Source organism: Mesocricetus auratus, unplaced genomic scaffold, assembly GCF_017639785.1.
Source record: "Mesocricetus auratus isolate SY011 unplaced genomic scaffold, BCM_Maur_2.0 Super-Scaffold_100022, whole genome shotgun sequence".
In the NCBI taxonomy this organism is placed as follows: domain Eukaryota; kingdom Metazoa; phylum Chordata; class Mammalia; order Rodentia; family Cricetidae; genus Mesocricetus; species Mesocricetus auratus.
Window position 1 is genome coordinate 14,944,262 of NW_024429203.1, and position 25,264 is coordinate 14,969,525.

The 25,264-nt window shown below is 48.1% G+C and overlaps 3 long non-coding RNA genes across 3 annotated transcripts; 1 reads left to right on the plus strand and 2 right to left on the minus strand.

The window, feature by feature from the left end:
- Positions 1 to 267: 267 nt before the first annotated feature.
- On the minus strand, positions 268 to 3,856 carry LOC121133498. The gene is made up of 2 exons (XR_005870350.1): positions 3,658 to 3,856; positions 268 to 1,442 (listed from the first exon to the last, which is right to left on the minus strand). It is a non-coding gene; the product is annotated as an uncharacterized LOC121133498 (long non-coding RNA).
- Positions 3,857 to 11,650: 7,794 nt separating this feature from the next.
- On the minus strand, positions 11,651 to 16,588 carry LOC121133496. Its single transcript, XR_005870349.1, has 3 exons — positions 16,485 to 16,588; positions 12,842 to 13,095; positions 11,651 to 12,001 (listed from the first exon to the last, which is right to left on the minus strand). It is a non-coding gene; the product is annotated as an uncharacterized LOC121133496 (long non-coding RNA).
- On the plus strand, positions 16,376 to 17,032 carry LOC121133495. The gene is made up of 2 exons (XR_005870348.1): positions 16,376 to 16,819; positions 16,927 to 17,032. It is a non-coding gene; the product is annotated as an uncharacterized LOC121133495 (long non-coding RNA).
- The last annotated feature ends 8,232 nt before the right edge of the window (positions 17,033 to 25,264 follow it).

Here is a 25,264-nt window from a genome sequence, read left to right on the forward strand (position 1 = left end):
ACAGAAGTGTATCTTGCAACAAGGCTCCATCTGCCCTCCAGATGAACAGTACCTGTAAAAACTTCCCACATCAAGCATTGTGGGGTTAATGCCTCTTCCAGAGCCTACTGGGAAAATGATCCCAGGGCTGCACTTCCCAAATGGCCCAGAGACTCTCTCTTTGGAACAGGGAATAGGGGATCTGATGGCGCCCACAAACATTCCCAGAAAGGTCAGAGGGAACAAGGTAGGCAATTAGAGAGTAAAAGCAATTCACAAACATGTCAGTAGATATTGGTTAATTGTTTAATATTAGTAATAGTCACAGTCTCCTAACACTTGCCAGGGCCTCCATGCCAGGCCTCCAACAGACACAGCTTTACTTCTCACCATTCCGAGGAGTGTGAATTCCTTTCCTCAGCTTACAAAGGTGGAACTGCAGCTCCCAGAGAGTATGTTCTCAAAGATCACAGGGCTGCCACCAGGCCTGCCGCTTCATATCCGAGTGAAATGGGGCAACCATCCACATATAGGGGTGGATAAAGAGAGCAAGGGAGCAGCAGATTCAGTCCTGCTTCCTGGAATGGAGCTGACAAGGACAGAAAAGCTCAGCGTGCAGAGAGTTGCTACAGGCACTGCGAATATCTTTTTGAATAAGCACGCCAAAGCTTGACTTTCCAAAAATGCATGCCATGCCTTTGAAAGCGGGCCCCTTGGAAATCTGTGTTCTCTCAGAGCTGCTCTTTGGCGATGGCCTTCAGGGCTCGAAGCACATTCCTTTGAAAATCTTCAGTTGTAGCAAATCTTCCTTTTCATCCTCTGAGGCAGATCTGATTGTTGGGCAAGGTTCCAGGAGTCATTGCAGACTCGGGTGAGTCATCAAATTGGGTTGTCTTATTCGGGGTCCAGATGAGGTAAGACCCCAAGGTGGAGGCATGGTGAGAAACCTGTGGGGTGCTTGAGACTGAGTTGAGAGATGAGCACAAGAGCCCTGGAGCAACTGAAATGATGAGACCCTGCAGGGCAAGGCAGGAAGGCCTTGAGCAAGATCTAAGGGCTCCTCATAGGGGGAGATGCCATCAAACTCAATCAGGGCGTAAGTGGAAACACACATGGTCCCATAAAGTGGCCTGGGAAGGATGCCACATTAATAAAAGGGAAAAATGTAGAAGAATGTGTGAGTGAGAGGGATGCTGTTGAGAAAATGCAAGTGCCTATAAACTCCACTCTGCAGCCCCCGCTCCAGCCCCTGCCACGGCTCCAACTTGTTTTCATTAGGACTTGAGAAAGACATTAAGGAAACCAGCCTGCTCTGGAGGCTGCAGAGAATGGAGCTAGACTCTTAGCTTATGGTCTAGTTTTCACTGACCATTCACATCCGTGCCTGGCCACTCCATTCCACACGTGTCCAGGTCTGAGTGCCACTTAGACATGGTCCTCATTGTACTGCCCATTCTCCAGTCCTGCAAGAGAAGAGATTGGAGTAGACTCGGTGGCCACAAGGATCAGGATTTCTACTCTGGGCCATTGGGAAACATGGTTTGTGTAATAGGAATCAACTCCCCCCACATAGCCCTAAATTGGCCTTAGCCAGAGGGTTGGCTCCCAGGTGGGACTTCATGATAGTCAATAGTCAGGAAGCAAGAACACATCAGTTCAAAGGGAAGGAGGAGAAGGAGCTTACACACTGGAGGATCTCCCAGGTGTATTGGAGAGAGGTGGGGGCTAGGGTAGAGGCTGATAATAGTTAGAAGACCAGCCACTGGGAGCATTGGGGTTTGCTGTGGAGATGGGAGAGGATGCTTAAGCTTGGGGCAGCTGAGCTCTATAGGCAAGCAGGGCATGCCTTGCTGAAGTGGTGGGCATTTACTAGCACAAGTATTTTCAACAAGTCATAGTGATGGGGTACACTCACTAGAAGACCACTGTCATAACCCAAGAAACTATAAAATTACCCCCTAAAGGTTCCTGAAAACTGAGCTATGCTTTCAACTCTGTGTTTGGCTGATGTGTGTGAAAATACAGGCCTTGGGCTCTTGGCCCCTGGGGTCCCTTGCAATGGGAGAGACCTTTGGATTTACGTAATGAGATGATGCTGAAACTTTTCATTCCTTCAGCTGCTGGGGCTCTGGTTAGATGAAGACCCAGTTGAGCATCTCTGCTAAGGCATCTGTGCCGGGGCTCAAGGAGCAGGAAGCAGCTGAGTGGCCTCCAGTTAATACTGCAATCTGAACAACCCTGAAAGAGGGCTCAGCTGGGGACCTGACAGGGTCTGCATTGTTCAGTCGACAGCTGAGAGCAGCTGCAGGCCTCCCCTGGGTCTCCTTGGGCACTGGGGATTGTGACTAACCTTCAGCCCAGGCTTCCAGACTTCCGGAAGAGATCAGCCAAGTGCCAGTCTGTCTGGAGTGTAACTGACTTGGGCAATAATCCCTGGCTGGTGACAGTCAAGGACACAGGACATTAGGAGCTCATCTTCTTAACTTAAGGAGGTCCCAGTGACATGCTGTTGAAGGCTGGGGGTGGGGAGGAGCCAGCAATGGAGGAGCATGATTGGATAGAGTTGAGGCCCGGGGCTCTCTGGCCTCTTCAGAGGAGTTGGCTAAGGGGTCCTTACTTCCTGCTTAAGCTCCAGATGGCATTGATTGTACAATAGCAAAGCACTGCCCACTGAGTTGGAAAACTCTCTTTTCCCAAGAGGAAACTCAATCAAAGCATCATGCTTGGGATGGAGAAGTGACGCCAAAGGTCATCCGTTTATCAACTTCAACCCTTTCATCACTTATAATGAATGAAAAAGTGGTGGCTCAGAGAAACTAGGTTTTCCCAGTAACACAGTGAACAAAGGGTAAAGCAGGACCCTAAGCATAATCTCCTGACCCACAACCCCGGGCTTCCCCACCACCGGTGACTCAAGTCTGCAGGACTCATTTGCCTCTGGCTTTACATCTCATTTGCATGTGGGTTGCCTCCTGCTGAAATGTACTTACTGTAAATGAACCTTCCTCCCTCTGCTCTTCTGCCAGTCAAATGGAATAAACTACTCCAAGTCACACGTCAACTTAGTACCAGGCCCAGAACTTAAAACCCAGGTCCCCAGGCTTGCAGACTGGGGTTGTCAGTCTATTCTACACAAGGCAACTCAGCTCCTCTAGAGGCCGCCACGGAAGAAGACAAGGGCAAATGGGAGAACATAGTATGAGCTGCCATGTTTTCATTTGCTAAATGGGGCTAAAACTTTTGTCGGATTCTTGTGAGAAATAAAGAGTGTTTTGCATCAAGGATGAGTTGGTCGAAGCTTAGCTGTTACAGTTGTTGGGAGTGTGAAGAGATGGGTTGGGTTCAGAGGCTGGGATATGTTACAGTGGAGACTGCTAGGAAATTTAGTAACATGCAAATCTCCACGTTGTCCCCTTTGATGTGTTCACACTTGACAATGTGAACTGAGTGAAGCCGGGTGAACCCAAGGCCCAGGGTGGAAGCTGGGCTTCAAGGTGGAGTGATTTCGCTATGAGGATTTCCAGTGCCACTTTAAGAGTCCTGGCCTTTCCTGGAGGGTGCCCCTTATAGTGTACTCCACCAGAACAAAGTCCCTCAGAACTCTCAAGGGAGAAGACGGGGAGGAAAATGAAGGTCTGTCAGCCGCTCCATCCACATCCCTCAATCGAAGCCACTTACAGACAATGAGCCTCACAGCATCCTCTTGGAGTCCTGACAGAACTGCGCTCCTGACTCTGAACTCTAGGCTTGCAAGGGACGTTGTTTGTCAGGCACTGGTGTAGAGAGTCTAGCCTGAGGAATCCAGAAAGGAGAAAGGTTTAGGGAAGGAGACCTGCTGTGACACAGCCCAGAGCAGCAGCTTTCCATAGGTAAGAGCCTGCTGTGCCGGCTGAGGTCATTTCTGGCAGGGTTCCGCACTCAGTGCAGACGCCGGCAGGTCTGTTTTAATATCTGCAGCAACCACATTCCTCAGCAGGGTGGGTAAAGCCTTTCTGGACAAGACTGCTTTCCATCAGAAGCCATTCCAGTTCACCCAGATCAGATACTTTAGAGAGAGCTGTATTTCTTTTTCTTCTTTAGGGGAGGAAAATAAAAATTCAAAGAATGACTAAATGCACTAAGCTGGGGGGCAGGGACTTGGGGTCACAAGTGAGAGTAGGACAAAGATCAGAGGGCGCTAAGAAGGTGACCTGTTGTGGAACTGACTGTTTGGGCCTTTTTTGGGGGGCTGGGTTCCTTTTCCTGTTATCACTTTCTCATTCACTCATCCATTTATCTGCTCATCAATCCATTCAATGTGACTTCTATATGCCATACGCTCTGCTAAGAACACAAAGAACTTGCATTTGCTACCCATCTCTGTGAGACAAATCACTAGAATACATGTCCACACACCGAGCCCAGGGCCTTGCACATTCTGTCACCGAGCTGAATTTTTTTTTTTTGAGACAGGTCCTCATTATGCAGCCCAGGCTGGTCTCCAGCTTGCAACTCTCATAAGTTGTAGGTGTCTGCCAGTATGCCCTGCTTAACAAGTAGTGTTTTAAACAAGACCCAGATGCTGTCCATTTCTGTGGTTCAGGAGTCTAGGTATAGCTTAGCTAGGTCCTGTGCCTTAGGATTTCTCACAATGCTGTTATCAAAGCCTTGTCCAGAGCCGCTGTCGGCTCTCAGGCCTCAGCTGGGAAAAGAGCCACGTCTAAGGTCACCTGGTCAGATGCAGAGTCGGGGCTTTGAGAGACCTCAGCCCTTAGCTTGCTGTTGATCAAAGCTGCCCTCAGCCCTGACTGCATGGGCCTCTCCAGTATGGCAGCTTGTTCCATTAGAGCATTCAAATTGAGAATGGTGGGGGGAGGAAGGAAGACAGACAGAGACACAGAGTGAGAGAGGTAGACAGAGACAGAAAGAAAGACACATGGAAAGAGAGAGACAGAGAGAGAGACAGAGACAGAGACACAGAGAAACAGCACCAGTGAGACAGAGACAGAGGGGTAGAAGTTAGAGTTACCTAGTGCCTGATGATGGACATCATATGCCACTGTCCTTGTCATATAGCTGGTTATGTTGCAGGTGCCACTCACACTCAAGGGGAGGGATCACAGAAGGGTGTAAATGCCCAGAGAGAGAGAGAGAGTGAGAGTGAGAGAGAGAGAAAGAGAGAGAGAGAGAGAGAGAGAGAGAGAGAGAGAGAGAGAGAGAGAGAGAGAGACAGAGAGGGAGACAATTAACTATTTTAGAGGTTACCTCATTCTCAGGCACTCAGGTTACTGGCATTCAATAATAATTGCAGTTAAGGAGTAGTAGTATATGAATAGCAGTTATGAAAATGGGAAATGCCACACATTGATTATTGACAATGTCAGGAACTGTATACATGTGCATACACATACATATATATGCATGCTATAACCCTATCATTTACATGTATCACGATTATCCTCTTTCATGGAGGGGAATCTTATTGCTGAGACACTGAGTTGTCTGTGCTTCGACTTGTCAGACATCAAAGGATTCTGCCTTTGTTGCACGGCTCCCAGATGGATGGCCAAGTAACATGCAAAGTGCCATAATGGCTCCTGGACTTGGGCTTCTGGGAGCCATAGGCCTGGGAGGGACACTACATGTAACAGCGGCAGAACCTGAGAGGGATGCAGGGGATGCAAGTGACACAATCCCTTGCTCTTGAGGAGCCCTTGAAGCTTAAGTGGGACCCAGCCCCAAGCAGTCTTGGCACTTGCTGGGCCAGCAGCAAGTGCAAGGCGAACAGCTGTTTCAAAGTGCTCTGAGAGGAGCCAGGAAGCCGGTGGCTGTTTAGATTAGTTTTCTAATTGGCCGAGTGTTAGCAAAGCCTCTTGTGTATACAATGGGGATAGTTAATCTTGTCTATTTGTATATCCACTCATGTTCTGTCACTCCCTGATCGTAGCTGTCTGCCTCTCACTGTCTGCTTTCCACTAAGGGAGGGTGTCAGCCCATGTGGCTCTGACTTTCTTCATGGTCTTCCCAGCTCCAGCGCGCTGCAGAAGGAACTCTAGAAGGAGGAAGACGGCTCGACCCCCCCCCCAAACCCTCCCTATTTTTGCCAAGCAACCCTTCTCTCCTCTCCAGATGTCCTCTTTCTTGCAGTGACCCTCCCTCTGGCACACCCATTCCCAATCACTGGAACCCGTACACTTGCATAAAGTAGCCTTCCTTGTCACCCTATAGCTTCAGGACAAACCTCAAAACTTGGCTCAATTCTTCCAAACGATACACCCAGATGGAGAGCTGACTTGTCCAGTGTTGCTCAGCTCGTAAAGTTTCTGCTAAGCCCAGACTCCAAGGTGTGTCATGCGAATGCTCTCCTGAATTGGCTGTTGGTCTGGCCTGCACGGCTCTCCTCTTGCCAGCATTCTTCATGATCTTTCCCATGCAGACCTCTCTTGACTACCATGCCAGTCCAGCCTCCCTATGGTCTACCCTTTCCAGCTTTTCAGTACTTGTCCAGGGCCTATCTCAACCCTATGGAAGGTTTTAGGGAATGAAGGCAGGTTCCCTGACTCCCAGATACCCCAGGTTGGGTTGTTTCCTCTCTAGTTAGATTGTAGACGACTTTAGAACAGGAGACACGGCATAAGCGTCCACTGTTGCACGCCAACCCCACAGACAGAGGAAATGTTTGTGGCTTAATGGAGATAAGGAGAGGAAGGGTGAAGGCAAGACTGGGAAGCAGCAAAGAGCCCTCTATCTGAGGAAGCTCCTGCCTGGATCATTCTTTACTTTTCTTCCCTGTCTTCCTAGACACTCCCTTCTCTCGAAGCATCTTGGCCTTCAGGTGGCTGCTGTGATTTTCTTCTCCTTCTTAACCGAACCCTCTGGTCAGAACGCCTCTTTGTTATCACCCCCTTCTCAGAACATCAGGTGTGCGCATGCCGTTTTGGAGGTAGCTAGAGTTCTTGTATTTGGAAACACTCACGACAGTGACTCATAAAAGAGGGGACAAAGGAAAGATGTACTGCTCAATAGCGTCCAACAAGAGGGGCTGACGTGAGCAGATGTGTACACTGGGAGCAGCATCCAGAGAAGGCCATGCAAATGGGACGAGGAGGAAGCTAAGGAGGTTTCTGTGTTCTTAGTCATTACTGCTCTCCTGTCTAAGTAGGGTTCAAAAGACCAAGGGCTTTTTGTGTGCCACTCTACAAAGTGCTCAACAAAAACGATCATGTTTGGTCTTCAAAACAGTTCCGTAAAGTAGTATTTATATTATGCCTATCGTGATGAAGCAGGTTGATGATTACATATAAAGTGTAAGAGATGGAGGCATAGCTCTGGGATAGAGTATCTGTCTAGCATTGGTTCAGCCCTGAATACTGGTTTTGTTTTTGAGATTCTCTTGTTATGTAGCCAATGCTGTCTCAAATTTATGATTCTCCTGGTGCTACCTCCCAAGCCTCAAAAGTGCTAGGATTACAGGCATGGCCCATCCATGTCCTGATAAAGGCTCAGGTTTGATCTATTTCATTGGGAAGGAGGAGAAATAAAATTTAAAAATTAAAAGCATTTAGAATTAAGTTTTGATTTTAGACTGATCCTGAACCTGAACTTTTATTTTTAACCTCTGATGCCAACAGATATGCACTCTCTCTCTTGTTCTCTCTCTCTCTCTCTCTCTCTACACACACACACACACACACACACACACACACACACACACACACACACATGAGTGTGTTTTCTAAGTAAGAAAGTCCAATAAAAATGCCTGTTGCTCCTTCCAGATGTGCCTGGGGTTAGAGGGAACAGAGTTCCCTCCCGCTTTTCAAGGAGGGGGCCTGGGTCTGAGCTGCTTTGCGCCTAACTTTTGCTTTGCAGCTTGCAGAAGTGGACAGCTGGCAGGAGAGCTGCATTTTTCAGGCCCCAGGCTGTGTCTTCTTATCTGGGGAGCCTTGATTTACTTTCCCTATCTAATCTCAGTCCTCGGCACTGGTGATGGATTTCACCTTCGGCACTGCGCCGGGAACCTTGCCAAGAGCACTCCCCACAACACGCTAGGAAGGAGACAGCTTTGGCTTTAGCCCCGGGATCCACCCTTAACTTTCTGCCTCCCTCAGCTCAGGTGGAAAGAGGAGGATCTTGCTTTTTTTAAAGTGCTTTGTTTATTCATTGACAACTTCATATATATATAATGTATCTTGATCTTACCCACTCCCAACTCACCCCTCCCACTCTCCCAGGACACCCTCAAACATGTTTTCTTCGTGTTTGTAACCCTGTGAGTCCAGCTGGGGCTGCCCACTGGAACGCTGACTGGTCTAGTTCGGTTACTCTTGTGCAGTTGCTGGGCAACTAACCGTAACTGCAGGGAGTTCAAGAATGTGCCCATGCCATGGCCCTTCCTGAATGTTGTGCCCATGTCACAGCCAGAAGACAGCATTTCACAGGACTCCTCCTTATCCTCCAGCTCTTTCCTTCTTTCTGCCCCCTCTTCCATGATGTCCCTTGAGCCTTGGAGTGGGGGCACATTTACTGCCAGGTAGTTGTTGTGGTGCACGCCTTTAATCTCAGCACTCCGGGAGGCAGAGGCAGGAGGATCTCTGTGGGTTCAAGGCCAGCCTGGTCTACAAAGAGAGTCCCAGGGTTACACAGAGAACCCTGTCTCAAAAAAAAAAAGGCAAAAACAAACAAAAAGATGTCCCATTTAGTGCTATGCACCTGAGGTATGCGCTCTCAGCACTCTGACCACTTATGAGTCACTACACTGACTCCTGCCCACTGCAGGAAGAAGCTTCTCTGGCTAAGTTTGAGACTATCACTGATCTGTAGGTATCCGCATAAATATTAACGTATAACCTTGCTTTTGTGCATTAGAAAGGATGAGGTAGAATACTGTACTTACTGAGAATAAATAAAACTGCTTTTCCTGATCCACCCAGGCCTATTCATGCTTGAGAGGTGTCTCGGAAACAAGAGAACAAAAGATAGTAGTACATATGGATTGTTCTCCTCTTTCAGGGGGGACATTCATATGTCTTCTCAGATTTCACCCTCACAATTGAAAGGATCATTTTGGTATCCCATATTACAGATGAAGAAATGGAGGCACACCAGGGCTATTACACACATGGACAGGAAGTGTAGAGTTCTGCAACTTTTCTGTCATGAACCAGTTTTTTTTTTCATTAGAGACTGCATTTCCCACACAGCTTCTCATTTTAGTCACTCTGAAACAGAAATGTGGCTTAGATCAGAGCAGCTCTGTCCTTTGGCAATGGGGACAGAAGCTGAGCCAGAAGGAAGGGGTGTCCTGCTGCCTAAGGTTTAGGAGTCTGTTCTAGACAGACCTGAGGTGGAAAGTCACACTTAGCAAGGAGAAGATGGCAAGGCAGCTTCTATGTGCCCTGGAAGGGAATGAGCTATGACAGTCTCTCAATACTTCTCTATCTGTCATGTTCTAGGTAACACCTGGTCACTTGAGGTGAGCCCCCAGGAGAAAGGATGGTGAGTTGGACTCACTGAGGCCTCCTGTGAGCCACACATGGAGTGGGGAATTCAGTGACTGTGTCTGAACTTCCTATGAGCTCACAAGAGTTTTGTAAAGTGGGTTCCAAGGCTCAGAAACACAAGGCAATTTATCTACTGTCTTCTTGTTGGTAGAACTATAATTCAGGTCCAGACTAACTGTCCCTCAGTATTAGGAAGCTAGAAATGTCCCTTTTGTATTATGTTAACTTTCTGTTGTAGTGACAAATACCCAAGGAAAACAATTTAAAAGGGAGAAGTTATTGATTTTGGCTCATGGTTTCAGAGGCTAAGTCAATGGTTGATTGAATCCATTGTGTTAGGCCTGAGGTAAGGCAGAATACTACAGTGTTAAGAGCGTGTAGCTGAGGCTGCTCACCCCATGGTATACAGGAAGGAGAGAGAGAGAGAGAGAGAGAGAGAGAGAGAGAGAGAGAGAGAGAGAGAGAGAGAGAGTAGGGAGCAAGATACATCTTTCCAGGGCATGCCCCCAGTGACCTACTTGCCCCCAACTAAGCTCTACCTCCCGTCTTCTACTGCCTCCCAGTGATGCTATCATACAATGAATCCATTAAAGGATGAATCCATCATTAAGGTCAAAGGTCTCAGGACTCACTCATTTCCCCCAAATACCAGTAGCTGGCAGCCAAGCCCCCAGTGTATGTGCTTGTGATGGATATTTCATCTAAATCATGACATATGGACCTGGAGTAGGAGGAGGTAGGTGATTTCCTTCTAGCAGCCAGAGGAGCACTTTGCAGATTGTAGCTTACCTTAGTAACTTATCATGCCTAACTCGCCCTGCATGTACTGTAAAGATTTGGGCATGGATGTGGGAGGGGGTATGCTTAGCCAAGGGGGTCAAACTATATGTCAGAAAAAAACTCCAACCCATTTCTTACTGGTTGTGAGTAATATTGAAGATTGGGGTCTGTGTCTATTCACCTTTGAGTTATTGGTAGTTAACACTTTGCCTGACAAATAACAGGGCTCAGTAAGTATAAACTATGGACTTGAACTATAGAGACCTTAAGATTACGGTATGGGGACTTTAAAGCCATAGAAGCTATGGCTGCTGACTAGTCGCACATACGCAAATTCATGACTCAATGGAAAATAGTGGGAAAGGGGGAATTGGCTTCTTAGCTGGAAAGATTGCCGGTATCTGATTTAGAAGCATACATTTGCCCTCGCATTCTGGGGAGCTGGGCTCTCAGCTCTGTTGCTCACTGGCTGAGGGATCTTGTTCTTCACGAGTCTGAGTTCATTCACTTGTCAATCGAAAGCCTGGACCTGCACTCTACATTTTTTTCAATGCCCACTAATAAAGTGAGTTTAGTCCCTTGGTCCCCACCAATAGGTTCCCAGAAGGCAGATAAAAGTTGTCCCTTTTTATTTCCTTTGCTTTTTAGCTGACAGGTAAACACTGTCCATATTTTCTGGTGTGTGCATAACATGATGCTCTGGCACATGTATAGATTACAGAATGACTGGATCTAGGTACCAGCAAACAGATGACCTCACACTTTGGGCTGTGGTAAGGGCACCTGAACTCTACTCTTGGAGCAGTTTTCTAGTGTACAATATATTGCTTCTGTCATCACTATGGTTTAAAACTGATCTCTTTAACGTCTCCCTCCTGTCCTTTGGCTGGCATCTTCTCGGTGCCTCTTGTCCCCAGTCACTGTTAACCATCTCATTCCCTGTTTCTTTGACTTTGACTTTCCAAATTTTTCACATATAGGAGAAATCATGGAGTATTCACCTTCCTGTGCTGGCTTATACTAATCACCTACTGACCTTCATGTTCATCCAGGATTGTTCCTTAAATCGGAGGTGAGGTTCAACTGCAGCAGGATCAATGAGGGACAGTCCTACCTGAAAGCCACAGATGAGCTACATGGCCTTGGTCAGATCTTTACACACACAAGGGAATGGCCTCTTTTAGGCCCTCCCCATTTGTAAGCCCAAGTCTCTTAGACAGTTAGACTCAGCCTGCAGTCTACAGAAGCAGCCCCTCCCAGAGGGCGAACCAGGACCGGAAAACCACTACTCTTGTGGGCTTTTCTCAACTCCCCAGCGTACCGGCCATCTCCTACTCAGGCTTAATTTGCACTGCTAATCTGTTGTGCCTTTCTTGGTAATTTAGCACTTTCAGACAGTTATGGTTAGATTCTGTTTATTTTTCTAAACCTCACAAAAACCCCATAATACAGCAAGAGAGGGAAAGAGAGCAGAGAGGGATTGGGGGAAGGGAGCTTTTCTAGAAATATAAACTCAAGACTTAAAGGCTCTTCTCCATCTGCAGGACAGCTGCTGTGGAGCCCCATCCAGCCCCAAAGTTCCAGCTTTCCGCTTCAAGGCTCTCTTTCTGGCTGCCATCATCATTCCTTCGAGAGGATGTAACCTTGAGATCAAGGCGTGGAGAGCTGCCAGTTACTGCCACCTGACAAGAAGCTTCATTGCCTTGGCCATCTCCACCATCGCCATGTGGTCAAGATGTGGGTCATTCCCTCCTTTTGGCCTGAATAATATGGGAAGTGAGAGACAAGAGACTTCAGTAGGTGGCAGATTAGGAGTTGGGGAGGTTCACAGTTAGCCAACCCCTAAGCCTATTGTTTTTTATTCAATCCTTTGATCCCTGGGCCTTTGGTAAACTTCCTTTTCTGTAGGAGATTGCTATGTGTCTCTTCACCCTGTTCTAGATAAAGTGGTGAAAAGAAATTAGTGTCAATGGTTGTTTGCTTAATGAATTAATGGAAGCATAGAGAACTGCCCAAAGTTCCAGCAACACGTGGAAGAAAAAGTCATCATTTTAGTTTACCAGAGTCCTTATGTCTTTTGAGAAGAAGAAAGATGAGCATGAAAGAGGCCTAGGACCTAGACCTAGAGAGGAGAGGAAGGTCTGAAGACGAGAGATTAGCTGTTGCCATCCAATTCAAGCTTTTAATCTTTCAGTGGGTGGCACAGGACACAAGACATTTAACCTCCTTGACATCCGAGTCACACGAAGGACTACCTGTGTTGAGTCTTTATTTTTGTTTAATGTGTTTTGTTGTAAGTTATGTGCATGCATGTGTGCCTGTATGTGGGTTTATGCACATGAGTGATGATGTCCATGGAGGCCAGAGGCATTAGATCCGATGGAACTGGAGTTACAGGTCTTCGTGGGCTGCTTGATGTGGGTGTTGGTAATTGAACTTGGTCCTCTGCAAGAGCAGTAAGCCTATTTAACCAATAGCCATCTCTCTAGGCCCCTGGATTCTTCACTGTCTTTTTCACATTCACCTTAAATTCACTAACTCAAGGAAAGCATCCATTACCTAGCCTTGTTTGGAGAACTAAAGAAGCAATCTAAACTTACCTGGAGCCCACCTTCATTTTGGCATTTTCCTAGTGGCCTCAGGCTGCTCCTCACTTAAACAGGAGGAGTGAATGAAGACAGCAAAGCCAGTCTGTGCTCTGGGATGGCTCCATGTGAACTTGCCCTGGGGTTGTTACCTGGGTGCCCAAGTCTTGCCTCCTAGGAATGTGTCCTGGTATTCTGGTGCTCTGTAGTCTTAACAATTTACATAGCCTCTAGCAGAAGTTTTCAGAACTTTGTGTGAAGCTCTGGGACTAGAAAATGAACACACATTTTATTCCCTTTCTTACAACTTGGGTGTCCCAAATGGGACCCATCAATCCCAAATCCCAGCCTAGGTTTTTCTAATGGAGTGTGTAGTTAGAGGAAAATTTAAGCCATATGTATCTGACTCATTAATCTCTAAATCATTCTGAAGTTTGATTCTGGGAATGAGTTGATATGTGCTTGTTTTTGTTTTTTGTTTTAACATTTGGATGGCTGTATTAGCCAAGGTTTGATAAATAGCAACCCTGAGAGAGAAAAGGAAGTTACAAGTAGAGGCATGACCTACAGGCCCCTCCCTAGGCCTACCTCGGGACAGGAAGCATGCCAGAACCTACAAATGCAAACCTCTCCCTCCCCCAGATTCTTCTGGTTTTACTTCTGGGAGGCTGAGCCCTACTGAGGAAAATAACCCTGCTGAGAAGTTGGTGACACCACAAATTTATGACATCTGGTCTTTATTGGTGTCTCAAGAAGATATAGTGATCCTATCATGTGACTCCTATTTGTCACCCAAAGCTATTCTAGACCTTATTGCTTCACCAGAGCCTCTGACTTCTTCTTTCTGTTCCCTCACAAGAGGTATTCCCAAGATGGTGGTACCCTACTGGTTCCCATGAAAATCTCAGAGTCCTTGTATTTCCTGGGTGAGCCAAACCTAAGAGATGACATTTCAGGCAGAGGTAACATGTCTTGCTATCCTACCTGGGGACACCTTACTCTGTTTTTGTTTGTTTGTTTTGTTTTGTTTTGTTTTTCTGAACCATTAGACTCCATTTCTCCTCAGCATATACATACGTTGACGAGTTTTCCGTACTAAAAAAACATTAAAACTTTCCTTCCCCTCCAGTCAGTTTACCTCTGAGCCAAGTTTCTCAAAAGAATATTCTGAATTTTCTCCTTTCATCTTGTAACCCTCACAGTGGTTTGGCATGGGTTGGCGCCATCAACAGCTGAAGTCATCAGGGAACAAAGTCTCAGGTCTTTGCAGTTGTCAATGGCATTCGCCCCTGTTGGCTTTCCTTCCATCCTGACAGGATACCTTTTCTGGGTTTTGTTTTCCTGCTACTTTGGGGGATTCTTTTCAGTCTCCTGGTATCTTCCCATCTCTACTAGAGCCACACACATTGGTTGGGATGTTTGAGAGCTGACCCTGACTTTCTAACACTACTGTCTCTTCTTACATGACACAGTTCTTTCTGTCCCAGCTACACCCCCAAGCCCACAGATCCAGATCTGCACGCCTAGCCAATGTCTCTTGACGGCCACCTTTAACAGGATTCATAAGGCATAAATTCACTCATATCAGCATGTATACTTCTATATACTTTCTGTGAAGATCTCATCTGATAGAAGTTTCCTCCCTTCCCCCCAGTATTCAGTCATTCACCATGCCTTGCTCGCGTCACTACTGAAGCATCCATCTTCACTGCCCATCCCCAGTCCTGCCTCCTTCCTCAGGCTCTTGCTTCTCGCCGTTGCTCTAGTCTCTTACCTGATTCCCTCCAGCTGGTTTTAACCTTTCTAATCCATTCTACACATGGCAGCTAGAGCGGTGTTCTCTACCACAAAACTCTCCCATTGTTCCTTTCCTTAGGATTCTTCCGTGGCTTCTCATCACTCACAGAAAAGAGGAAAATTCTTCAACACAGCAGATAAGAATCCTTTACACCTCGGTCCCCATCTAATCTCTTTATGTGATTTTAAAGGGTTATGATTACGTAAATATATGTATACATAGGATGAGAGTAAGTCGGCTCACAATGGCCACCTGCAGGCTAGAGAGCCAATGAAGCTACTAGCTACTCAGTCCAAGAAGCTGGAAGCCTCAGAACAAGAGTGACCAGTGATACTGCCCAAGGCTGGGTATTTAGAAGGCCTTGGAGAATCACTGATGGAACTCCATGTTCAGACAGAAGGAGCTAGAGTCACAGGTGGTGGTGGTGGCAATAGATCTCAAGAAGATTCGAGTTTGGATATGCTGACAAGCTTTCTTCTGTTAGCTTGCTCTATCCGGGGACAGGGGACTGGTGCCACCTTCTACATTCAGGATGGGTCTTCTACCTTAGATGCTGTCCCACATATGATTGCCCATGGGAGCATCTTCAGAAACACACAGAAATAACTTCTTGAGCATCTCTCACGTCAGTCAAGTTGACAATCGAGAGTAGCCATCACACCATCAGTCTCCCTCTTCATGCCTCCTGTCCAAGCCGCAGCCACTCTGCAGTTCTTCATTCTGACTCCTAGCAGGTTCCCATGGCTCTTGGTCTTAGTTTTTGCTCCTTGTCTCGTCTTCCAGGAAAACTCTATTCCTCTTTCCAGGCTCAGCTCAGACCTTATCTCCTCCTGGAAGCAGTTCCTGGTTTCTCAAGACAAGCTAGTATAAGCTCTCTCCCACGTGCCCTGCTGTGCTCCATGCTGTGGAAATATCATAATTTACTACAGCTGTTCATTGGAGGCAGGAACCCCTGCCCCACCCTAAAGGTCTAAACTCCTTGAGAGCAGTGCTCATATCTTTTCATCTCTAACATGAAGCATAAGGTGTGGCCTAGAATAGACAGTCAATTACTGTTTAATTAGTAATAATGCCTAACTTTTATTGTATACTTTCCTTAAGGCCAGACCAAATGCTCAGCACTTTAGCATCTATGACGCCATTTAGTTCACACAACTGCAATTACCCTATTAGCTAAGCGTCATTATCCCTATAATAAAGATGGGAATGCTGAGGCAGAGAGAAGCTAGGCAACTTCCTCCACCCCCCGAAATAGGGCTTCTCTATGTAGCCTTGACTGTCCTAGAACTCACTCTGTAGACCAGGCTGGCCTTGAACTCACAGAGTTCAAGCCTCTGCCTTGAGTGCTGGGAGAGTGTCTGTCCCATGGCGCAGAAAGGCTGTAAATACTTAACTGTGAGGATAATTAGCTATTTTCAGTCACTTGCTCTGATATGGATTTGGAATAGGGGTTTCTAGGTGGAGGTTGCAGGAGCTGCCTTATCTGTTGTCTCCACAGCCCTGTCCGTACAGTACTCCGGTGAACCTTTACCCATCAACTTAGACCTGGAGGCAGAACTTGGCCAAGTGCCGGCATTCCCAGTTCAGCTGGTCTTCAATCCCTTATCAAAGTGGCTCCTCAGATCCTTCCTAGCTCTTCGACCTTGGCTCGTCGCTGTGTGTTCTGTGTGACCAATTCCTACCCAGGCAGACTTGCAATCGGCAACACTCTTCATGCTTGTTTTTTTTTTTTTTTGTTTGTTTGTTTTTTTTCCCCACACTTGGTTACCTAGCGGTTGATTGGGTTTCCAGCCCCAGGGAGCAGGCCTGGTTTTGGGATTGGGTTCAGAACTGACTTCTTCCGCGACCCTCAGTGTGTACCTCGGTGTGTATCTGTGGACCTCTGTGTATCTTAGCACTGGTGTCTTGCTGAGTCTCCTCACACTGAATGTACGCCCCGATGCTTGCTGATACTGACGGCAGCTCACATGGCACGCGGCCAGGAATAACAGAGAAGGAACGTGACCTCAGCGAAGGCCCACAGTGTCAGTTAGGAGGGACACAGAAACGGAAGAATCCAGGTGACAGCCCCTGCTGTCTCCTCACCCCTCACACCCGTCCTGCCCTTTGAGTGACACGCCTGATTTCCAATTCCATGTCAGGCCTGCTCAGTGGGCCTTCTGCGTGGTCACTGTTAGCTTTTTATCCTGACAAAGGTACAATGCAATTATTGACTAACACAAGCAATATGGCACTCTGCTTTTATTGTTATATTAAAGGTCACCTGTATTTGACTACAATACTGTCCTTTTTTGGTCCACAGGTTCTGTGTCCGAAGCTTCACCAACTTCAAGATGGAAACTGCACCAGTACTGAATATGAACATACTTTTTTCTTGTCACGATTCCATAAATAATACAGTAAAACAATTATCTATCTGGCATTTGCATCTTATTAGGTAATTAAAGGTAATTTAGAAATGATTTAATTTATATGGAAGGATATGCATAGTTTATATGCAAATACCACTCCGATTTTCTTAAATGACTGGAGCACCTGCAGAGTTTGGTATCTGTTTAGGGCCTGGAACTAATTCCTTACGAATGGTAAGGGTAAACTACATTATATTAATATGTCGTTATTAATAATTAAGGCTTGGACTGCAGAAATATGTAGAGGCCAGATTAATCCAGACAATAATACAACTGCTTGAAATGGAAATGTCTCAGTTTTGCAAATATTTTATTATAGTGTACTTGACTACATACAATCCTGTTTCAATTTAGAAAATATACTTTCCCCTATGACTAAAGGTATGTGTGTGAGTGTGTGAGTGTATGTAAATTATGCCATACCTGTCAATCCCTGTGAGGTGACAGTGCTAGTGCTAGGGACGTAATATGTTATTGCACTGATATTTACAGCGATCACAAGAGATGGGCATTTTCTCCACTTTGGAGACAGAAACAAGCAAATCGCCAGAGACACAGCTAATAAGAGAAAATCTGAGCTCTGAAACCAGATATGCCAGGTACTAAGGCTTCCACACTGCTCTGCCCAATCCTGGCCTGTCTACTGGGGAAACATTCTGCTTGTCTTCCTCTGGGCTTCAGCGCTGGGTTAAACACCACTGCTACCCACCTCAGTCATCCTGTGTCAATAAACAGCCCTGGCTCAGCCTCCAGGGTCTCTGGCCTACGGTGACTGCCTTATAGTTGCCCCCACAGAGCAGGTCCTTGGTAGCCGGTATTCCCATCTGACTTGCAGGTGGGAGGCTACTGGCGCTTAGTCTGTGAGTTGGATGTCACAAGAAGTCACCCCTTTCCTCGGAGAAGACAAAAGCATATCCTGGGAAACTCCCCATGCCAGTGGGGACTTGTTGAGAATGTCATTCCAGAGCTCAGTAGACCTAACTATCGGCTGCCAGCAGGCGTGGAGAGCTCCACACCCATACACTTACAAGCAGCACTAACTGGAGTCAGAGAAATAGTAATAAACAATGAAAAGAGGAGGATGTGAAGTTGGGAGAGTGTGGAACACCAAGGGAAACCGGAGGGAGGCAATGGTGGATGTATATGGCTAAAATACATTATATGAATGTGCGGCGATTTCAAAGAGTAAATAAAAACATTTTAAAGATTTTATTTAGTCTCTCTCTCTCTTTCTCCCTCCCTCCCTCTCTCCCTCTCCCCCTCTCTGTGTGCGTGTGTGTGTGTGTGTGTGTGTGTGTGTGTGTGTGTGTGTGTGGTGTCTCCTAGAACTGATCTTAAGGGAGGTTGTAAGTTGCCTCATGTGGGTTGTGGGACCCAAACCTGGGCCCTCTGCAATAGTGATAAGTGCTATGAACTACTAAGCCATCTCTCCAGCCTTGAAAAAGTATTAAGTGAAGAATGTATCTTCCATCTTGACGAACCACCTCTCCCCTTTCACCGATCCCAGCCACAAAGAGACACAGCCATGGGAGTGATCCAAAGACCAGACTGGAGAAGCTGTTTGTAAAACTGGGAGGCTTTTAATTCCAGGCTCTGCAAAATTTGTCCTTTAAAAGTTTGTTTGAGGACAGCCACATTTCTCGCAGGATTTTTACTACCTGAATCAGTTGTATACAGTCTCAGACTCCCTCAGTTACGCAGCATTCTAAAGGTCTAGAGTCTTACTCTGGCGTTCACTTCAGAATGAATGGTTCTTGGAAGAGAGACGTCGTCGTTCTGCAGCCCGTGGATTTATTTTGCACCTGAGGTGCCAGGTTGTCACACCACCCCAGAAGAAAGTGACAGTGTCAGTCACAGCTTGGGGTCTAGCCTGTTTGAGGCTGGGACTGTGGGGAGGGGAACAGGGGCTGTGTGGGGACAGGGAGCAGTCTCGGGTTCCAGCTCAGAACATGAGCAAGTGTGCTTGAGTGTGCTTGAGTGGGCTTGAGGAGTGAGCGTGCAGGGGCAGGGTTTACTTATTCTGGGGGAGGTTGCTAAGCTGGAGGTGTTTGCCAACAGAGTGCAGCCTGAGTGCTGTTTGCTTACTTAGGGGAGCACAGAGAAGGACACAGGGAGAGACAAGTATAGGCTATGACTGCCTTGGGGACCATATGCATGAGAGTTGCTGGGGGCCACTCTCAGTGTTTGGTCCTGAGGCTTTAAAAGAGGCCCCTCCTGGGACGGAATATCTGGTTTACTCTCTTCACTTAGTCACTGCTCTGTTCCTGAGATTCCTCTCATGGAGGGTGGAATGGCTTAGTCTCTGCAGGTGGCTGCCCTCTCTTCCCTTCTTGGGGACTGTCTGGCTGCTAAATTTTCTCTGGCTTCCACTCACCCAGTGCCTGGCAGTCACTGACCTTCCCATTCCCTAACGACAGACTGAGGCTGTTTTACTGTTTCCTGGGCTACACGGTGTCAGGACAATTCTGTGAGGGCAGGCTGGAGGTCAGCGGCAGGGCCTCACCACCGTGCCTCCGAGCCTAGGGTTAGCCTTCAGTACCGGAGGAAAGAAAGGAAAAAGGCATCTGCCAAGCTGGGTATCGGCTCTTTGCACCCCATGAAACCTGGCATGCAGATCCTGCTGTCATCTTGGTCCCCTCCCACCGTGGTCCTGAAGCACTTCCATCCCTTGGCTCGGGGTCAGACTTTCTAATTGGTGATCTGTTTTTTTAAAGACTGAACCCACTGTCTCTGTAATTGTCATACTGTCATCCAAGTTATAGATCAGTAGTATATTTACTATCTTCAGGAGAAAAGAGGAGGAGGGAGGGAGGAAGGGAGGGAGAGAGAGAGAGACAGAGAGAGAGAGCAAACTCTCCTGTCCATTACCAGCTTCAGGCCAGGGGCTGGGACAGGCTGTTTCAAAGTCAGTCCTTCTCAGCTGGGTGGCCCAGGGACTCCTCACAGGTCTCTACCACCCTCCCCCTTTCCTAAGGCCCCAGCAACATGCCTGCAAGTCTCTGAGGGAGCACTGGCTCCCAGACACAGGCTGGCTGGCAGCCAAGGGTGGTGTTCTGGCTCCAGTACCAGCCAGATGGGGTGGCAGGAGGGCTCTGTTAATCCCCCAGGAGAAAGTTCCTTGGCACACAGAAAAAAAAATAGGACTGCCAGCACTGTGCCCCTACCCCGGAGCGATGGCACGCCGTACCCCAAAGTCTTCCGGGCAGGCTTTTTGTCTCTGCATTCTGCCCTTACTCTCTAGGGAGAATGGGCTTGGGTCCCAGCTGGGCATAAGGGGGTTGGGGGGAAGGAGACTGATTTCTACTTCTCGGCTTAAGACTCTTCCGTTACCTGTCATCTTCTCTTATTCCTTCCAGAGCATTATGAAGTTGGGGGAAGACGGGCATTTTGGCCCCTCCAGGCCCCAGACTTCTCTAGCTCTGATTAGCTTGTAGATGTCTGGAGAAAGAACTGGGGTTGCTGGACTCAAGGTGCTAATTCCTTCTTCTCTCACCCCATCACCCCATAACCTACCGGCCCCTGAGGCACACCCATGTGTTCATACACACATATACACAGCCAGCCTTCTGCCACCGAGGCTGCCCGTTTTGGTGCCATATAGAACTAGATGGAATGCTGGAAAAATCACCCCAAGGCCAAAGAGAATTTGTGGAAAAACTGGGGGTGGGGGAGTGAAAGCAGATCTAGAGGAGGCAGCCAGCTAGGGAGGTGGTGCTCTGCCCAGTAGCACCCCCCCCCCGGCCTCCCTGGAGCCAGGGATGGCTGGGGGGCTCAGACCCAGCCTTGGCCCGTGTTGTCCTCTGCACGCCTCCCTGGCATGTCACTTACAGGGGACTGCCAGCTTCCCCTTCTCTGGGGGTCTCACTCTAGTTCCAGGTCTGGTAACTAGGATTCCTGACCCCAAGCCAATCCCTCCCCATGTCTGGCTGTCACCAGTGTGCTGGGCATCAAGAATCGAGCCATTTCTTCTTCTTCTTGCTTCATTTATTCCCCCTATCTATCCCTGCCTGCTATGCCTTCCCCGTCATCCATCACCGTGTGGTACCAAAGAAAGGCTTTGAAGTTGAGACCAGTGGGGTAGATTTCACTCTTCCTGACAGCCAAAAAAGAAGTGAATCTGCTCCGGGTTGGTAAGAGCTCTCTGTTCCTAAGGAACTGGTGCCATGGACGCCATTAGGACCCCAAGAGTCATTTAAGGCTCTCTTCTATGTGTGGGTCTGTGCAGGAGTTAAGGTGGCACTCTGTTACCTAGAGAGGGTCAGCAATGAGGGTCCACAGACGCAGCTGCCATACCATGTCTCCTCAGGTCGTGACTCGGTTCTGATTTTCTGTAGGAGAACATTCCAAGCCAGGCAAAGTCCCCGGCATCCACGTGGATCATTCCCAAACCCATTTTTATCATGGATCATTTCACAGAAACTTTCCATGATGGGAACTCACGGCTGAAGTTGGTTGTTTAGATCGGAAAATCTGGGTGTAATAGCGTTAGTGAGCCCAGTCTCCTCACATGAACCCTTGCTTGCAACCTCTCCCTGCTCCCTTGGCCTGTCCACTCCCCTCTGCTTGAGTCACGACAGAAATCAACAAGTTGGACACACGGCTTTGTGATGTGCCAAGTGCTCCCACGTGCACTGTGGCATTTGCTCCTCTTAACAGACATTCCAGACCTGTAATTGTTCGCCCCACCCATCAGAGGCCAGCACAGAGCCCCCCCCCCCAGGCCACAGGGCCAGATTGGGCAGCCAGGCATGGGGACCTCCAGTTTGAGATTTTACGTTCTTTCTGTGGAGTCTGCCCAGGGGGATCCGAACACCCTGCTGTCTAGAGGGCAGGAAGGGTTTGAAGGAACAGGCTCCTCAACGGGCTTTTTGTGATGACCGCAATCATCCCATATCCTCGGGGTGACCATTCTTTCCCAATACTCTTTCTGCTTCTCAGGTGCAAGGAGTCACCTGGGTACATGCCAGGCTACAGTTTCCCCCTTTTTACTTTTTCTCACCTGCCCAAGAGCCTAGCTCTCCCCCTCTCCAGTTCCTACTTCCTCGAAGGGGTTGTTTATACCTTGCTATGGGTGTGGGGACAGGAAGTACCTTTGTGGAGGTGCCAGCACCCATGTGGCCTCACTGTGGCTTTTGCTGTAGATCCTGAAGACCGGAGAGAAGTTTTCTGTGACCCCGTTCTCCTCTCATCAGAGTGGCTACGTGACTTCCATCAGGAGTTCAGACACCTCTGTGCTGTACGGTGAAGCTTCTAGGCATCCAAGTCTGGACTCAGTGACGCATCGAGGGGCAGACAGAACACACACCTTTGTATCCTGTCCTTGGGGGTTCCAAAGGCTTTTGCCCAGCCACTCAGAGAAAGTCCTTGTATTAAAGCCAAGTTTATCCCCAAAATGTGATGGATACATGGGAGGGCGTGGGGTAGGGGAAGTTTATCCAAAACAATGCTATTTCCACGATTCTAGTTATCTTGGATAGTTCCTGCATGTTTGTCACTATGGCAACTGACTCAGCACGAAACCCTGTTAGCTGGGCCCTGGGGTCCAGCTTGGTGGCCATGTGGTGTCAATTTGGACCTCTCAGTACAGTTTGGTCTCTATGTCTGTCTTCCCAGGCTCAGGCCTTCCGGTCTCTCCCTTTCTCTGTCTTTGTCTTTGCCTTTCCCAGCCTTTTTTCTTCCTTCAGGAAATAGCTGCTTCTGTGATGTGATCTAGTGTCAGGGGCAGAGACAGCGACCACTCTGTCCCTCCCTTGACTAAGCCTTCGACTAAGCTTGCCTCAGAACACGCGAAGATGGCTATGGAGAAAGGCCTTTGTTCATCTAGCTATGCTACCTCAGGGCGAGGGGCTGAAGGCCTCACGGGAAAAGTGGGCTTGGGGTTTGGGTGAATGGTGGGGAGGGTTTGGACACTTCATTCTACTTTCCTGTGGGTGGTTGGGGATCTACCTCTCTGTGACCTCAGGGAGGACAAGGAAGAGGCTCAGACTCAGGATAGGAGAGAGGGCAAGGCCCGGGGGCTGAAGGGCTTAGGTCTGGCCCAGAGCTCCCCTGGTCCTCAGTTCTCAGGCGCTGGGGCGTGGCAGATGTATGTCGGACAGCAGTGTCCCTCAATGAAGCACCAGGCAACAGGGAAGGTGTTGACAATAACAGCATGTGAGGGAGCTGGGCCAGCCATCTGGAGAAGGCACTGCACAGACAGAATGTAAACAGGCTTCGTGGGAGGTGAGGATGGCTGCTGGCCATCTCGACTCCAGGTTCTCTCCCTCCCTCTCTCTGTCTCTCTGTGTCTCTCTGTGTCTCTGTCTGTCTGTCTGTCTGTCTGTCTGTCTGTCTGTCTCTCTCTCTCTCTCTCTCTCTCTCTCTCTGGTCTCAAGCCAGGCCCCGACAGCTCTTGCCAGTCACATTCCACCAAGCTTCTGGCATCTGCTTCGATCATCTTTCCAGGGTCCACATTTGTTCTTATCAGTCTCATCCCAACTCCCTGAACAAGGTAGGCCTGGGAATTGTGACGAGCCCGGATCACCAGTGGGGCTGCTAACCTGCCTAGAGAAGAAAGAGGGGGAGCTAAAGGAAGCAGCGCCTGGAACTCGCATCAGGCCCAAACTGTCCTCAGCTCCTGCAATCCCAGCTTAAGGCACGGTGGGGTCTGGGGTGTGAAAAGCCGGCCGAGGCAGCCCCTGGGTGGACCCGAGAACAGTGTTTTATGGCCTCCTGGCCGGCATATCCATCTGCATTTTGAGCCAGGGCCTTCTCAAGGTCATCCAACCCAATGGATAGAACAGAGCAGCCAGAGAGTCGGGAAGGGCAGCAGCATCATGGATCATGAGGTCAGATAATAGGGTCCAGAGACCCGATGGGCTCTGGTGGCCACAGGGAGCAAGAGAAGGGACTGCTGAGAATTAGGTGGGGTATGGTGGGGACCCAGGTATACTGGAGGTGTCATAGCCTGAATGTCTATGTATCCTTAAAATCCCTGTGTTGAAGACCTAATTACCAATGTGATAGTGTTAAGAGCTAGGCCTCTGGGATGTGACTATGCCACGGTGGAGGGAACTCTCTTGAATAGGATTAGTACCTTTATAGCAGGCCCAAACTAAATATGGGAGTAAAAGGCTATAATCCTAGGCTTGGAAAGTAGGGGTGGGTAGATCAGGGATTTAAGATTAGCCTCTGGTGACACTGTGAGTTCAAAGCCAGCATAGGAACCTCGTCCCCAATGTTTTTTTCCCCTAAGATTTATTTATTTTTGTTTTGTGTGCATTGGTGTTTTGCCTGCATGTACGCCTGTGTGAGAGTGCCAGATCCCTTGGAACTGGAGTTACAGATAGTTGCAAGCTGCCATGTGGGTGCTGGAAATTGAACCCAGGACCTCTGGAAGAGCAGCCAGTGCTCTTAACCTCTGAGTCATCTCTCCAGCCCTTGTTCCCAAATTTAAAAAAAAAAATAAAAATTAAGATAAATAAATGGACTAACATCAATGTGGGGAGGCAGAAATAGGCGCATCCCTGAGGCTTGCTGGCCAGCCAGTCTAGCCTAATTGGTGAGTTTCAGTGAGAGACTCTGTTTCAAAGGAGATGACAGTGTCCCCAAGGATGATACTCGTGTGAACACACACGTGCGTGTGCACACACACAGAGAATAAACAAACAAACTAATTCATTAATTACTAAGAGGAAGAGCCAATTCCACAAGGCTGTTGGGGAAAACAAACAAGAGATTCCATGGGAAAATTCTAGAAACAGTGTTTGACAGAAGGTGCTTAATACAGTTCTCCATTCCTAAGAACAAGGTTTCCAGACTCATCTAAGACTGGCAAACTGGCCCACTTCTTATTCTCAGGGAAGTTCAAGATCCTGTCTGGATCACAGCAGCAGGAAGATGCTGACAGCTGAGGAGAGACACTGGGTTCTTAGACACTGAGTCCTCAGCACAGAGAGAAGCCAGGTGGTATGTTTGGTGTTGTTTGGGAAAACATGGGGCAGCTACAAATGTGAGGAGTTAGGTAGAGTCTCCAGCTGGAAACTGAGTCACAGCGCAGGACTTACTGTGTGGGTCTGGCTTTGCCTCCCTGGTGCTTCCAAGTCCGAGTGTAGAATGACCGCTGGTCCTGGCTGTGTAGACATAGGCTGTATAACTCTAGCTTCCAGAACATCCCTGTCTCCAGTGCCAAGGACACATCCAGAATCACCACCTCAAAGTCCAAGCGATGGACAGCAGTTCTCACACTGC